The sequence below is a fragment of the Bicyclus anynana genome, chromosome 15 (genome assembly GCF_947172395.1).
Source record: "Bicyclus anynana chromosome 15, ilBicAnyn1.1, whole genome shotgun sequence".
In the NCBI taxonomy this organism is placed as follows: domain Eukaryota; kingdom Metazoa; phylum Arthropoda; class Insecta; order Lepidoptera; family Nymphalidae; genus Bicyclus; species Bicyclus anynana.
Genome location: NC_069097.1, coordinates 15529976 through 15544633, shown reverse-complemented (window position 1 = coordinate 15544633; position 14658 = coordinate 15529976). Strand labels below are relative to the sequence as shown.

Here is a 14658-nt window from a genome sequence, read left to right as displayed (position 1 = left end):
TCTGCTTGGAGTTAGCGTTAAGGTTGGGAGTATAATTGCAGGCCTCAACCACTAGTGGGTTGGGATGGATGGCAGCTCTTTCAAAATAGTTTTGAGAGAGCTGTTTCATGTGATTAGCTATTGAAGGTAGTTCTAAGTCTCTATGGAGGTCGTTATTACGTACAAACCACGGCGCGCCCGTGATTTGCCGTAGGAATCGATTTTGTAGAGTTTGAAGCGGCTTGAGGGTCGCTTTGGGACGGTGGGCGAACACTACACTAGCGTATGTTAGGATCGGACGGATGTGTTTATTGACGTACCTATTTATATCTATCGTAACGTGGTCGCGCAGACGTTAACAGACACGGGCCGCGCCCGGCCAGTATTCGCGGAAAGAATATTTTGTCTGTGTGGTTCATGTCTGTAGATTCCTTTTCATGAACATGAAACAAATAGTGTTATTTTTGATATATTTAATATTATTTACATAATATGTTTCCTCACTTTTTTTTTTTTGTACCTATCCATTTCTTTTGTTTACAATCTCTCCCACTGCCAAGGGTCACTGGCAGAGATCTCTTATAGAGATAAGTGTTTCCTTGTCCACTGTTTTTCTTTTTACTTTTGTGTGTGACTAATATTGGTACTAAATAAATAAATAAAAAAAAAAATTGACTGCGCCTTACACAAATGACAATAAGACCGCCATTACCAAATAACAGTGAGCGCCATTAAGACATTAGCGCCGCGTCTGGGGACTTCTTTCATGAAAAGGACTTCACGTGTCTCTAGCTACTCAGGTCAGTGTGAATAGACGGTGTCTGTGGGTGCCACGCTACTTGTCTGTGACGCACTGTGTCTGTAGATATAAACGGACCTTAATACTCACTCGTCCCAGAGGCTCGAACACTTTGTGTGTGGTATAATAGTTCTCTTATTAAATTAAAACAGCAGACGTTTCGCTTCACCCGCGTAGTTCCTGTTCCTGTGGTAATACGGGAATATACTATAGATATAGATGGTGAAGATGTATTTGGTGAAACAACTTCTAAAGTTGATCGATTATTTGATTTAAATCATAACAAACAATAAAATAGTTTTTGATTTACATCATAACCAATCAAATAGTTTTTGATTTAAATCATAACAAACAATCGAATATTACCTCTTTATACGAGTAATGTTAGTTTAGTTAGACTACAACGTCAACTCACTCCTAACAATTTAGCCCGCGTCCATCTTAGATTGCGTCATCACCAGGTGAGATTGTAGCCAAGGACTAACTTGTAGAGAATAAAAAATAATAATAATCTAGTACAGAAAATAAGCTTTCATCGCCTTCATCTTCTGAACGACGAAAAAACTTCCACACTTGACCAGGCAGTTTGCCGTTGTGCGTTGATCCATCTGCTTGATCATTCCATCCAGCCGACCTAGCTCCAGATAGGCCGCCCAAGCCTCCGACAGTCTCATGGAGTTGAACTGCTGAAGCACCAATGCAGGCTGCATTATATTGCTCCGATACTCCGCTGCATTCCACTACTGTAAATAAACGTAAAAAAGCATAACTTGTATCGGTGTCCCGTTCTTCTCTATGCAGGCTCTGCACGAAGAGGTAGCTTTCTCCTTCCTTCCTTAGAATCTCCTTTCAACCCCGTGACATTATACTTTTAAACGATATCAACCGCAACCAGTTGTATTACCGCAAATGTAACTTGTAAAATTATTGATTTTCAACACAGAAGTCAATGTTTATATTATTTCAGTAAAAATATCCTTTCAGTGCGGTTTGGGGCACATCTGGTTGGATGGTTTGAAAGTCTATAGCGGTAGAAACTATTACTATTGGTGTTTATTGTCATATTGATAAGATTTCCGCTTAGGTTTCTAACTTGCACCATACATCGAAGGCCTAGGGCGTGATCACACCTCCGCCTCGGCCGCAGCGATACGAATCTTCTCCCATATTATCGAGCTCCAATATTTTGACCTATCATTATATCGGAGCACCTCGTTTGATACGGAGCCTAATTTGGTAATGACGAGAAAATTATATAACCTTTTTTTAAACGCAAGGCATTAATGCAATCTCGATAATAATATGAGGTTGAAGATGAAGTTCAGAGAATAAAATTAGGCTTGTTATTCTTAGCAAAACTTCACAACAATGATGCTACAAAATGTATACATTACCTCTACTTATATATTTGTAATATACGGGTACTTTATTATTACCTGCCTATTACAGCGCCAGACTTCCATCATTACAGAAGAGGAAAATTTGAAGCTAGGCTCCAACAAAATGTTATGATAGTGGCCGGGACAAACAGGTTATTATTATTATATATTTTTGCTTATAAATAAGCCCCATATTTTATAGCCTGAACGAAAACTTGAATCTAAGAATTCATTTCTTAAAACTACATAGGCGAGCCACTGAATTAAAGATGACATTATAACAGTACCTTTAGTTAGCGCGTGCCGGAAACGTCTCAGACTATTTTACGAAAATTAATTCAAAAGATGTTTTTAATAAAATCAAAGTCAAAATAAAATAGTGCGAAATTATCAGACGATTATTCTATCATCTAACCGTTACACCTTTTTAGTGAAATATATCTAGAATCTCGGAGAAACATCTTAATGGACAGGTACAACTCCTTGAATTTTCGTTTGGTTTGGTCACCAGATTTAGAGACTTCCAAACTGGCTCGCGTCGCTATTCCAAAGCCAAAAAGACACATAAATCTTGTTAACATTCTGTTTGAATTAAACATTACTTAAATTAACAATAGCCGTTATAAATGCTTATTATATGCAAAGAATTGATACTTCAATGAAGACGTGTTTTTATAGTATCCACAAAGACATAATAGTCATATAAAACTGTTTAACATTCCACAACCGTTTCGCCATAAAACAAATCATTAGGTACGAAAAACAAAGTAATTTTCAACAATCGCGCCGCCTCACAAAATATTCATAATATTCTCGTTGGTGGCGCCGCGACCCGCATGTTAATCGTCTACTTGACCGCTGCGCAATAAATCTCTTGTGTAAGCTAGGCCTTATGAAAAAAAGTTGCCTAATTTTAAATCATTATTTTAACGCCCCACTTTAGTGTTTGGGCTCTCTCCTCATAAGAAAGGGCATATCAGAACCTTAGATAGGACCCTAGGACCCAACATGGATCCAATCAGAAAAGTTAGGATTAAAATTGTTGGACTCTTTGATGATCATTCAAAGATGTTAATGATAATGACAGGATCGACGTATTCGTGTGCTAAGCTGCTAACTGAGGTACGGGAGTGTAATACTACCAACTTATCTACCTGGAATACCGGAGGTCCGGGCCTCTTAAATATATATAAGAAAGTCGTGTTAGTTATACTATTTATAACTCAAGCACTTATTTAGGTTATAGTCCTGCAATTAAAAATATTCTCTAGCTAATATGGTTCATATTTTAGTATTTCTATAAAAACAACTTCATTTTCCCGTTATAAAAATCACAAACGTTGATGGTGGTCGGATTGTGACCTATAAAAATCTCTGCGTTGTATCCTATAAATAACAATAGACAAAGTATTTCGTTTTTAAAATCTACGTATCTATGATCTATCTGTGGATCGCGGAGATCGGAACGCGGCGTTGAGCGTATGACAAATTAATATGAGAACTGCGCTTTAGTTCTGAAAATAGGAGACGCGGTAAAGGTTGAAGTATACCGAGATATACAATTTTACTAATAAATACTGACTATGTCTATCTGTGAAAAAAAGAACCATTTTCTATATTCAATTTTATTGCCGACTCTATTTAGAATACTTTACTACAATAACCACTAGAAACACTTGCGATTTCGTATGCGTTAAGTTCAGGTGTTTCGCATATATCTCAGGGACCATGGATTTTTTCGAGATGTTAAGTAATCTAGGTTAATCAACGGTATGTTCACGTATCTACACTCAAAATTTCAGCCAAATCCATTCAGTACCTTTTTGCGTGAAAAAGTAACAAGCATCCATACATCTATTACGAATTCAAGTTTTTCTAAGATCAGATATTCAGAAAATAAATAAAATTATTTACTCCGAAAATATTTATTTCAGAACACGTGTTATTTGAACATTTTTGGTAAAGAATATAACCCCAGAGTTATGGGAAATACTCCCGAGCGACGAGCATCCTCGGTTACTTTTGCCATTCGTTTGTAGAACATGTAGGGTAAGTCCAGGATAGATGCCCCACTTTTTGAAAATGCTAAATAACTCTGAATTTTATAATCTTAGAGCATTGCGTTCTTTGGGAGATATTAAATATATTTCTTAATGTTCTATATTATTTGAATCGTTCTGATATAGACTGTGTAGATTTTGTGTAAATTGTAATTTTTTGGACCTCTAAAAAATGGGATAGATGCCTACTGTGGCGGATAGATGACTTATCATGAAAAAGCTTCTGAGGATAGGTGCCCTTAGTGGCGATTGGCGACTTAGTTTAAACATTGTAGTTGGTTTGTTCTGAAATCAAAAAACTATATTATTATAATCAGTCTTTATGGTGTTTTATATAACTTTCATTTTAATTTCTTGGCCATCTTCGTTAAAGTTATGCTTTAGCTGTAGCTTTTTAGCAAACTGGTATGCTAACTGACGTATTGCTGTTCGGTCCGGCGGAAATCCAGCTTCTCTTAATTTGAATGTAAGAGCCACGAGTCGTTTTTTGTTATTACAGGATGTTTTCATAAAACAAATAAAAATAAATGCTGGATATATATAATATTTTTTTAGTAATAATTATGCCAGATAATAACTACAATGATATGATGCAATACAATACAAAGTAAAAGTAAATCAAATTTAAAACAACAGTAGGTACATATACAGTTATTTTGAAAATAAGATTTGCCATTAATGGCAAATCTTCGTCTTAATATTTTGGATGGTATATCTTATATTCTAGAAATCTGATTTCTTTTCCTTTTTCATCTCTTCAAATGCTGCTAGCATACTGTCTTCGGTCTAGGTTACAGTACGAAGGACAACACCCTGTTTTCTTTTATATTTACGAGGCATTTTGCTCTCCTGCAACAATACAACACTTATAATAAACAGTTGGGGATAGTTGCCCTTAGGGGCATCTATCCTAATAAAAAACGGGGCAACTATACCCTTTGTAGGGGATAGATGCCTTTATCGATAAAAACAAAAAAAAAGTTTCAATTACTATAAAATCTATCAGTTTACATAGGCTAATCTTCAATGCAAGCAGACAAATAGAAAAAAAATAGACATTATAAGCGAGAGAAAAAATACACTGTTGAAAATACTTACGAATCTTATTTTGGCGCCTTTTGTCGTCTCACCGCGGAAGATTTTTACTCACACAGACGAAGCGCATGCACTCCGGTCAAAATTCCTCCCGACACTAAGGTTTGCGGGGGGAGGACTCGTTACTTACAGTAAAATTTAGCTCCTACAGTGCTCCTAACATAGTGAAATAAAAATCGAGTCATCTATCCCACTGGGGCATCTATCCTGGACTTACCCTATGTATAAGTAATAAACTAATAATTTTTAAAACGTTTGTTGTGTCCCAAACTTTACTTCTTTTATAGCCCGCCGTAACCTATTTAGTCAGAAAAGATATTCACAATGAAACAACTTTTCACGTTATATTTCAACTCAACATCCATTATATTAACGTTTCATTTTATTTGTTTTAGGTACTTAATTTTAACAGTTCAGAGGATACTACGCTGACGGAGGTTAGAACGCAAAGCTTTGAAGCAAATTAATAGAAAAAAAAGAAAGGTAACCATAACCATAATGAAATTTTATTTTGGAACAGGCATCTCAAAGCTATTAAAAAGTGGTTAATATTTTTTACATTTTCTTTCTCCATGTAAAGATATAAGTATTTATACGAATTATACATATTTTTTTATTATTTCCACTGCGTCAAGGTATTACTTATTTAAGAGGGAATTACGTTGTCGAAGTTTAATTTGCGTTCAGAAAGTAATGAATTGCTCATTGTGCATTGAAAGGTTCCCGTTTTTGAACGCGATACAATGGTGAATTAGGGCTGTCAGAAATAGTCTTTTGTGTCTTTCTTAACCATGTGAGCTTTTGAAAGTTAATTTGAAATGACCAAGCTATTTGCCCCTTTATAAGCTTTAGAATTCAAATTAATATGAAAGTACTCCTCGTTTGTCTTGTACTTAGACAAGTACAAGTAGATAAACAAACGTTTGTCTGTACTAAAACCAAATCGATGTGCACTATTTACCAACAAACAAATTAGAAATAAATTCCTGGCTATTATCAAATCTGAACTTAGACAAAAAAGTTTTCGTCCTGTGTTTCGTCCCATTTTATACCCATATATTCTATGGGTATAAAATGTAGCCTTTGACACTCACAAATAACGTGGCTTTCTAGTGGTAAAATAATTTTCAAAATCGGTTCAGTATCCCTATAATTAGCTTATAATTGTACAAACGTAATCTCTTTATAATATTATAGTACATATTATTGCCGTTTTAGAAAATTTCTACTATTGACAACCCTAAATGAATTCCTGTGCAAATGGAGCGTTCGGAATTTAAATTTTAAACACAAATCCGCGGTTTATATATATTCTGCGACTCTATGTTACTTTAAATGCATTCGAATTTCGAATTTTGGAGGTGTAGACAGAGCGAAAGAGTCAAGTTTTACTTTTAAAAATCTGTGTATCTTTTTAAAGTTTCAGAAGTCCAGTCCAATTAATTTAAATTATAAAACGTTAAACTTTTTCTGAATTGACTTATTTAATTAACTGTGTTGTAACTTGTAAGCTACTTTGAAATATTGTGATCTGAAAAACATCTGACTGATTTTTATCGTATATTTATTTATTTGGCATGAAAATTGGAAAATCTCAGTTTCAAGCCTTTGTTGGGGTCAATTTGTGTTATAATTTATTTATTTACCTTATTTGCCACACAGAAAATAATTGATAATAGCCTTATAGCTTGGAAGCGATTTCTTCCGGGCAAACAGAAAAAAGTGAACTATTTTTGTTTTCCAATTATAAATATAGATAGACTTATAATTAAATCATAGCTTTTAAACGATATTTTTTATCAAACAGTTCAGAAATTCACTTTTTCTTTAAGAGATATAATCAACTCTTACTGAATCTTTTCATATAAAAAAGAAAAATGAGGAACTTGTTTCAAGTTACGACGGAAGTTACAGACTTTCAAATGATAAATCCATTAAGATTTGAATTTAGAACGAGAGAATCCGTGTGAATGACAACGAGCAGTGTAAGATGCTTATGGGTTCACATCGTGCCACAGATCACAAATAGCACAGATTCATAATAAATGAGATAGGTATCGTAAAAGTCAGCATCTAGGGATGTTCCATGTCGATTTGTAGATTTTATGTCTAAGCCATTTTTGGAAAATCATATTTTGAATATATTTTTGAGCCTTGCTAACTGGCGTAGAAGTGGGAGTAAAGGTTTTATTGTATCACTCTGAAACAGTTGGTACTTCTGTTCGTTGGTCTGAACCAAAAAGTATGCAACTTCATGAATAATAGGTAGAGCGTGTAAACGTCTATCAAACAAACTAACAAACTTGCTTACTTCCATTTGTCATATTTAAAATATGATTTTTGTTTCAACGAAATTAATGAAAATAATCCAATTCAAATAATCTTTATTTTCTTTCAATTGTTCTCTTTGTTCATTTTTGAAAGATTCAATCCTTTAGGTATTTATTCCTCGGTGTACGCGGGTAATAAATTTAAATACAGTACCGAGTATAACAGAATTAAAATTTAGCATGAATGTAATGAAATCGCGCTTTTCAATTATGTCTGGAACATATTTGAAACGTGTATAACAAAAATTTAAAATTAATAAATTCAGTGTTCCATATTTGAAATTTCTCTTTTTAATTCTATTTCCAGTCTGAATATGAAACACTACATCATATTGTATGATTTTTAATTTGAAATTTAAATTAATTTATTAAATTTTACATGTTGAATACAGTAGCTTTTTATCATGTAAATCAAATTACGATACAGGATTTGAAATTTCTTTGATGAATATATGGAATACACAGATTAATCAATAAAATACAGATGGAGCGTACGGAATACTACGGTGTCGTACCCGTCTCAAATACGAAATTCTAAAACGAATACATTCTCGAGTCGACACGAAGCGTAGCATAAGTAATTTTCAATATTATTCAAGAAAAATGGCGTCTTGTGTTTTTAATAATTTTAAAAACTGTTTACAAAAACTAAAGAAACAAGATGGAGTATTTTTTCATTGGTAATTATTAATTATTATATATTAATTTACGTAATTGTTGTTAGTGTTAAATTTTGAAATACAAATTATGAAAAAAGTTTGTATATGCGGTAGTCAAGGAGACGTTTGTTTTTTTTTTTGTTATGGGTTGCACCGGCTTCACATGTTACTTGTAAAGACTCACTCTGGTTACTCTGTGATGGAATATAACTTATTCTTACATCCCTTTTCTACAGTTTTCGATATTACCATCTCTCTCACACTACACTCGTTTCGCAATTCATACCCTCCTCATTATCTATGGTCATTGTGTTTAAACAGAACAAATAGTGGTTTTATTGAGCGGCGGGGGACTGGCATCATTTGGTTCACTTGTTTGATAATAAATGACAATCAGTAATCACATTAAAGTGGATTGCCGGTGATTGCGATTGCTATGGTTTCTCCTCAATATATTGTGGCTTATAAGCATTATTAACATCTTTGACCTCGTTTGGTTTGGTTTATTTTATTTTAACCGTATTTTGTGTAACCTTCTCCGTATGAGTTTTGAATTGAGAGAATTCACTACTAATGTCTACCTATTGAATATACGTTGGAGGTGCCTTTGAAATCGGAGGCAGATGTCATATCCACTGGGCTTTTCAGTTGTGTGTATTTTAAGAAATTAAATATCACGTGTCTCAAACGGTGAAAGAAAAACATCGTGAGGAAACCTGCATACCAGAGAATTTTCGTAATTATCTGCGTGTGCGAAGTCTGGCAATCCACATTGGGCCAGCGTGGTGACCTATTGGCCTAACCCCTCTCATTCTGAGAGGAGACTTGAGTTCAGCAGTGAGCCGAATATGATTGAATATAATCCTAAACACGTAGTTACGAAATATTAAATATTATAAATACGTCTTTATTAAAGGAATTTAAGAATAAGCACCTTTTTTAGGGGTTATCTAAAAACCCTATGTGCCTAGTACCTATCCTTATACTGACCAAGTTTCCATAGAACTCTTTTTCGGCTTTTTCTCTAACCTCCGGTGACGCCGCATTGTTTTGTAGTTTGTAAACCTGTTTCGTTAAGCCAAAGCTTAATCCACATACCTACTCGTAGTACCTTTAGTACAACCTGATTGAGTTACAAAGAATGATCTCCCTTCATTTATCAATTAGATCATTATCATCAGGTTTATCAGAGAAAAGATAATTTATCTCTGCCTATCTATAATACATTCCAGTGGCTTCTTAGTGGTAAGTACCACCTGCCACCGCGTCTGTATGATTACGTAGATACATTACAAATGTTGACAGAGTCGAAAAATACTCATTTATCTGATATTAGCGGACGCCCGCGTCTTTCTCCGCCTTTAGACCTCCTTAGCCCTCTCGCAAAATCCGTTTTTAGTGGACGTCTACTACTTCCCTGCCAAATTTCAACTTTGTACGTCAAGCGATTTTCGAGATTTGTGATGACCTTCCGCATGTAAATATTAAGATTGTTAGATATATGTCTTAAAAAAACATGGTAGTTTTGGCAACACTATATTTCGATTTGTGGATCTGTGTAATTACGTAAACCTTTGTGTGTGTGTTGGAAAAACTTTAAAATATTTTTTTTCAGGCTCAAAAGCCTAAGCTCGTAAGAAATGAATGTGGAACAAAGGAGGCTTGCACTACATAATGCAAGCATATCTATTCACCTTCTCACTAATGTACGGTGCACTTTCATACAGGTATCCATTGAATTATTGCGTGTAGAAGCGCAAAATTCAAAAAAAATCTAAATTTAAAATCATCTAATCTGAAGGCCATGCTTGCTAGTGTAATTACAGGTACATGAACCTTAACATCTAATTCAAAACATTATTTATTTGCATAAAACCGTCTCATAAGGTCATCTCCTTCTCCCATCAACAATTAATATAATACATTAGTTTTGTACAAAACTTTATTCTACACTAACGGACGCCCGTGACTACGTCTGCGTGAAATTTAGTTTTTCACAAGTCCCTCGGGAACCATGGATATTTCCAGGATTAATGTAGCCTATGTGTTTATCCAGAATAAAATCTATTTCCATTCCAAATTTCAACCAAATCGGTTCAGTAGTAGCGCCGTTAAAGAGTAACAAACATCCATAAAAACTTTCGCGTTTTTAATATTAGTAGGATTAAGTAGGTAAATATTTCTCATGATAAGCAATCATGAAATTTTGCTTGTAATTATTTAAGCGATTGCAAACTATGATTTCAATTACAAAGTATCTGTGAGGGATTCAAGCTGAACTTGTGAAAAAAAAGCACGTAGTTCGTAAGTAGGTGTAGTTAAAGTAAAGAGTAACGTGCAAACTTTTGACGGCCTCCGTGGCGCAGTGGTATGCGCGGTGGATTTACAAAACGGAGGTCCTGGGTTCGATTCCCGGTTGGGCAGATTGAGATTTTCTTAATTTTTCCAGGTCTGGCTGGTGGGAGGCTTCGGCCGTGGCTAGTTACCACCCTACCGGCAAAGACGTACCGCCAAGCGATTTAGCGTTCCGGTACGATGCCGTGTAGAAACCGAAAGGGGTGTGGATTTTCATCCTCCTCCTAACAAGTTAGCCCGCTTCTATGTTAGACTGCATCATCACTTACCATCAGGTGAGATTATAGTCAAGGGCTAACTTGTAAAGAATAATAAAAAATCTAGCTTTTTGCATAAATTAAACTTGTTTGTCATACAATACAATTAGATCATTTGTGGCTTCGTTTGTAGCGTTATATTGCTTAATGAAAAGTTTGATCATCAACGAGGAGCCTTACAGTTCTGATTGTGTTTCTACGCACGATAAATCTATGCTTACAGTACTTGAGAGACTTCGGATGTTTACAGCAGATGTTTGTGGCATACGATCTATAATAAATAATAAAGTATACGCTTGCCATTTTTTGTTGAGTAATTTTTGCGGTTCCGTCCATTGTAGCGGAAAAACGGAGCACTTGTAGGATGTCTTCGCTGTTCGTCTGTTGTATTTTCTCAGCCTAGGACTCGAATTCAGGACCTCGTGATATGAAGCCACATAATCTAACCACTGGACTAAGGAGGCAGTTGATTACTTTTAAATGAATAGAATTCATCATCATCATTCATCATTATCAACCCATATTAGGCTCACTGCTGAGCTCGAGTCTCTTCTCAGAATGAGAGGAATTAGGCCAGTAGTCCATCACGCTGGCCCAATGCGGATTGGCAGACTTCATTCACGTAGAGAATTAAGAAAATTCTCTGGTATGCAGTTTTTCTCGTTTGAGACACGTGATATTTAATTTCTTAAAATGCGCACAACTGAAAAGTTGGAGCATGCCCTAGACCGGATTCGAACCCACACCTTCCGGCATCGGAGGCAGAGGTCATATCCACTGGGCTATTACGCCTCTCGAATAGAATATAATTCGCTAACACATTATTATGTATACTTAAATTCAAAAGCAAAGCAAAGCTTTGAAAATAAGTCATGCTTATTTTAACGGCCCATTACAAATCTAGACCTCCATCCATATAGGAGAGGGGATATGGAGCTTATACCCACCACGTTGTTCAAGCCGTTAAATTTTTTTTTAAGCAGATAATTTGCAATACTTTGTTGAATTATTTCACTGTAGCTCGCCAACTTCGTAACACTACCGATGGGTCGCGCTTGCCGGGGGGCGTGTAGAGGTGAATGAAATACCCACGACTGATGCACCTCACTTCCCTATACGCATGATTTCACACCCGCGCAGTCTTTCCCCCCGTCGCCCGCATATCATGGAACTTGCCAGACTATACTATGTATTATCTATTAAAAATCCTCTATGCACCTCACTTTCTTATACGCACGATTTTACACCCGCACAGTCTTTCCCCCCGTCGCCCGCATATCATGGAACTTGCCAGACTATACTATGTATTATCTATTAAAAATCCTCTATGCACCTCACTTTCTTATACGCACGATTTCACACCCGCGCAGTCTTTCCCCCCGTGGCCCGCATATCATGGAACTTGCCAGACTATACTATGTATTATCTATTAAAAATCCTCTATGCACTATAAGCTTTACTTTACCGTGTCGTGATAAGCTTACCCCAACGTAATCCGTGTGGGCCCACTGATGAAGCCTTACGCGTAGTGTGCGCGCGGCCTTATTATTGTCAGATCGATACAAGAATCACATTACTGGTCGTTTTACTGTTGGATCATATTACTGAAGCTGACTGTACTTTGCCGAAGCTTGCAATGTACATACTAATATTGAAAAGTAGAAAAGTTTATATTATGGTTTGTTTATTTGTTATTTTAAGTGGTTTAATCTCTAGAATTAATACTGAAAAAATCAATATTTCATGGCACAGAATTCGAACCCAGCCACTCATGATTTGTAGATATTAAACACTTAACTTAACCAATGTACCAACTTTTTTATGTAGGTGATAATGAGAGATATATACTCGGTAATTAGGCACACATACGCTCACAGGAGTTTTGAGCCAACCTATTCGCAATAAATTTTGTAACGTACTATATTTGATATAAAACACTTTTCATCCATTAAATAGATGGGTGAAGGTCGTTTCTAATACGGTTCTTAGACTATAAGCTGGAAGAGCGAGGATCCTGAGATACAGGATTTTCAAACTTAATTCTGGGCCCGCAGCACTATTGCAAAGATAATTATTAAAAAAAAAACATTAATTTTCATTTCCAAACTTATCAAAATATAGTTCTAAGCACTAAACAACATAGTGACAACCCTAGTCACATAAAACACTGATCACAAAATCAATAAACAACTAAGAGTAACAAGCTCGAAACAAAATCCCAAACAAATAAACCCGTAGCAACTAATAAGTATGCAAATCTCAAACAGACCGACCCGCGTAACGAGAATATGTCCAATTAATCGAGTCCTCCCCTCGGTGGTACATCACTAGTCAGTCTGACTAAACAAAAATGAATCTTATTACAACTGACTAAACTTGAAAATAACAAGTGCGATAATGAGCATTGACCAACATTATTCTCAATTTGAGAGAAGACTTAAGGGTGTTTGAACTCTGGCAAAAAATTATTTTGCAAGTATACCAAGTTTTTGTTAAATTCAAGAGTACAATCTTTGGAGATGTACTGCTGGGTTATTTGTTAAATCGGTGGTTTCAATACGATAAAATATTGTAACATCAGTGAAATTTAATATATATATTATTTAAAACATTTTAGGAAACATTGGCTTAAATACTATAAATAGATTAGTCTATGTGAGGTGTGTGGTCTTACAGAGGCGTCGACCTCTATAAGACCTACATCAAATAGAGCAACTGATTTATTAACAGTTTTGCTTAAAAATATTTTTGTGTATCATTCAGAGAAAGAGCAATGTAGAACTTACAATAAATGTTTTACAAGTACAAATGACACCTATTTAAAAAAAAATGAGAACGACTAGTTTGTTTGTTTGTTGCTAGTTATTAGCATATTTTAACGTCACACTACACCCACAGGCTTGCTATCTTACTCGAGAGGGGTCAGGGGATATAGAACGTAAGATCACCACGCTGCTTCAATGAGGGTTGACAGGTGTTAGGTTTTATCTTATTTTATGTATTTATATATTAGGTGTTATCCAGCCTTTGCGATTAACACCCTGTTGGGTCAAATGGGCTGGGACTTTATAAAAGACATCTCTTATCAAAACTTTTTTCGCTTTGCGGAAAAACTCGCGTTGTTTTTCCCTATTAACATGTTAATAAACTGTAATTTTCACAGTAGATTGAACCGTAATAAATTTGCGATAAAACGCAATTTCCATTGGCGAAATTGTTTTGAAAAATTTTCATCAATTCAATCGTTCTCACATTCGGAAATAGACTTCAGCATGTGAGAATAAAGGGTTATATTCGCTTGTGGTGGAGTTTTTGAAGTGATGTACAAAGTAGGGCGAGTAAGTATCGATGGTTATGGATCAGGGATGTGGCGCATAAGAAATAATGTATGACAGCCGCGGGGTATATGCGATATATCAATATTATAAAGAGGTACAGTTTGTGAGGTTGTAGGGGTAACCTCTGGATCTACAGTACCAATTTAAGAAATTCTTTTACCAATAGAAAGTCACGTTATTTGTGAGTGTCATAAGCTTTATTACCCAACTGCAAGAAGAGTTATGTTTATGTAACTATGTAATATTCTTTATTACCTCATGTCTTCCAAACCGCTGAACGGATAATTAAGACATCGTTAGATTTGTCTTGATAACCCAAGTGATCTTAGATAGGTGAAATAAAAAAAAACCAACACGACGACTGTGAGACGCTAAGACTCGAATTTGAAAAAGAATGTTTTTTTTCG

General features: G+C 35.4%; 1 protein-coding gene and 1 long non-coding RNA gene across 3 annotated transcripts in view; one reads left to right on the top strand and one right to left on the bottom strand.

Annotated features, from left to right (window-relative positions):
• LOC112054147 (netrin-B-like) overlaps positions 1 to 14658 on the top strand; it is a 208847-nt gene that overhangs the window by 68735 nt on the left and 125454 nt on the right. The window lies entirely within an intron of this gene.
• On the bottom strand, positions 4201 to 6469 carry LOC128198813 (uncharacterized). Its single transcript, XR_008251515.1, has 2 exons — positions 5316 to 6469; positions 4201 to 5066 (listed from the first exon to the last, which is right to left on the bottom strand). It is a non-coding gene; the product is annotated as an uncharacterized LOC128198813 (long non-coding RNA).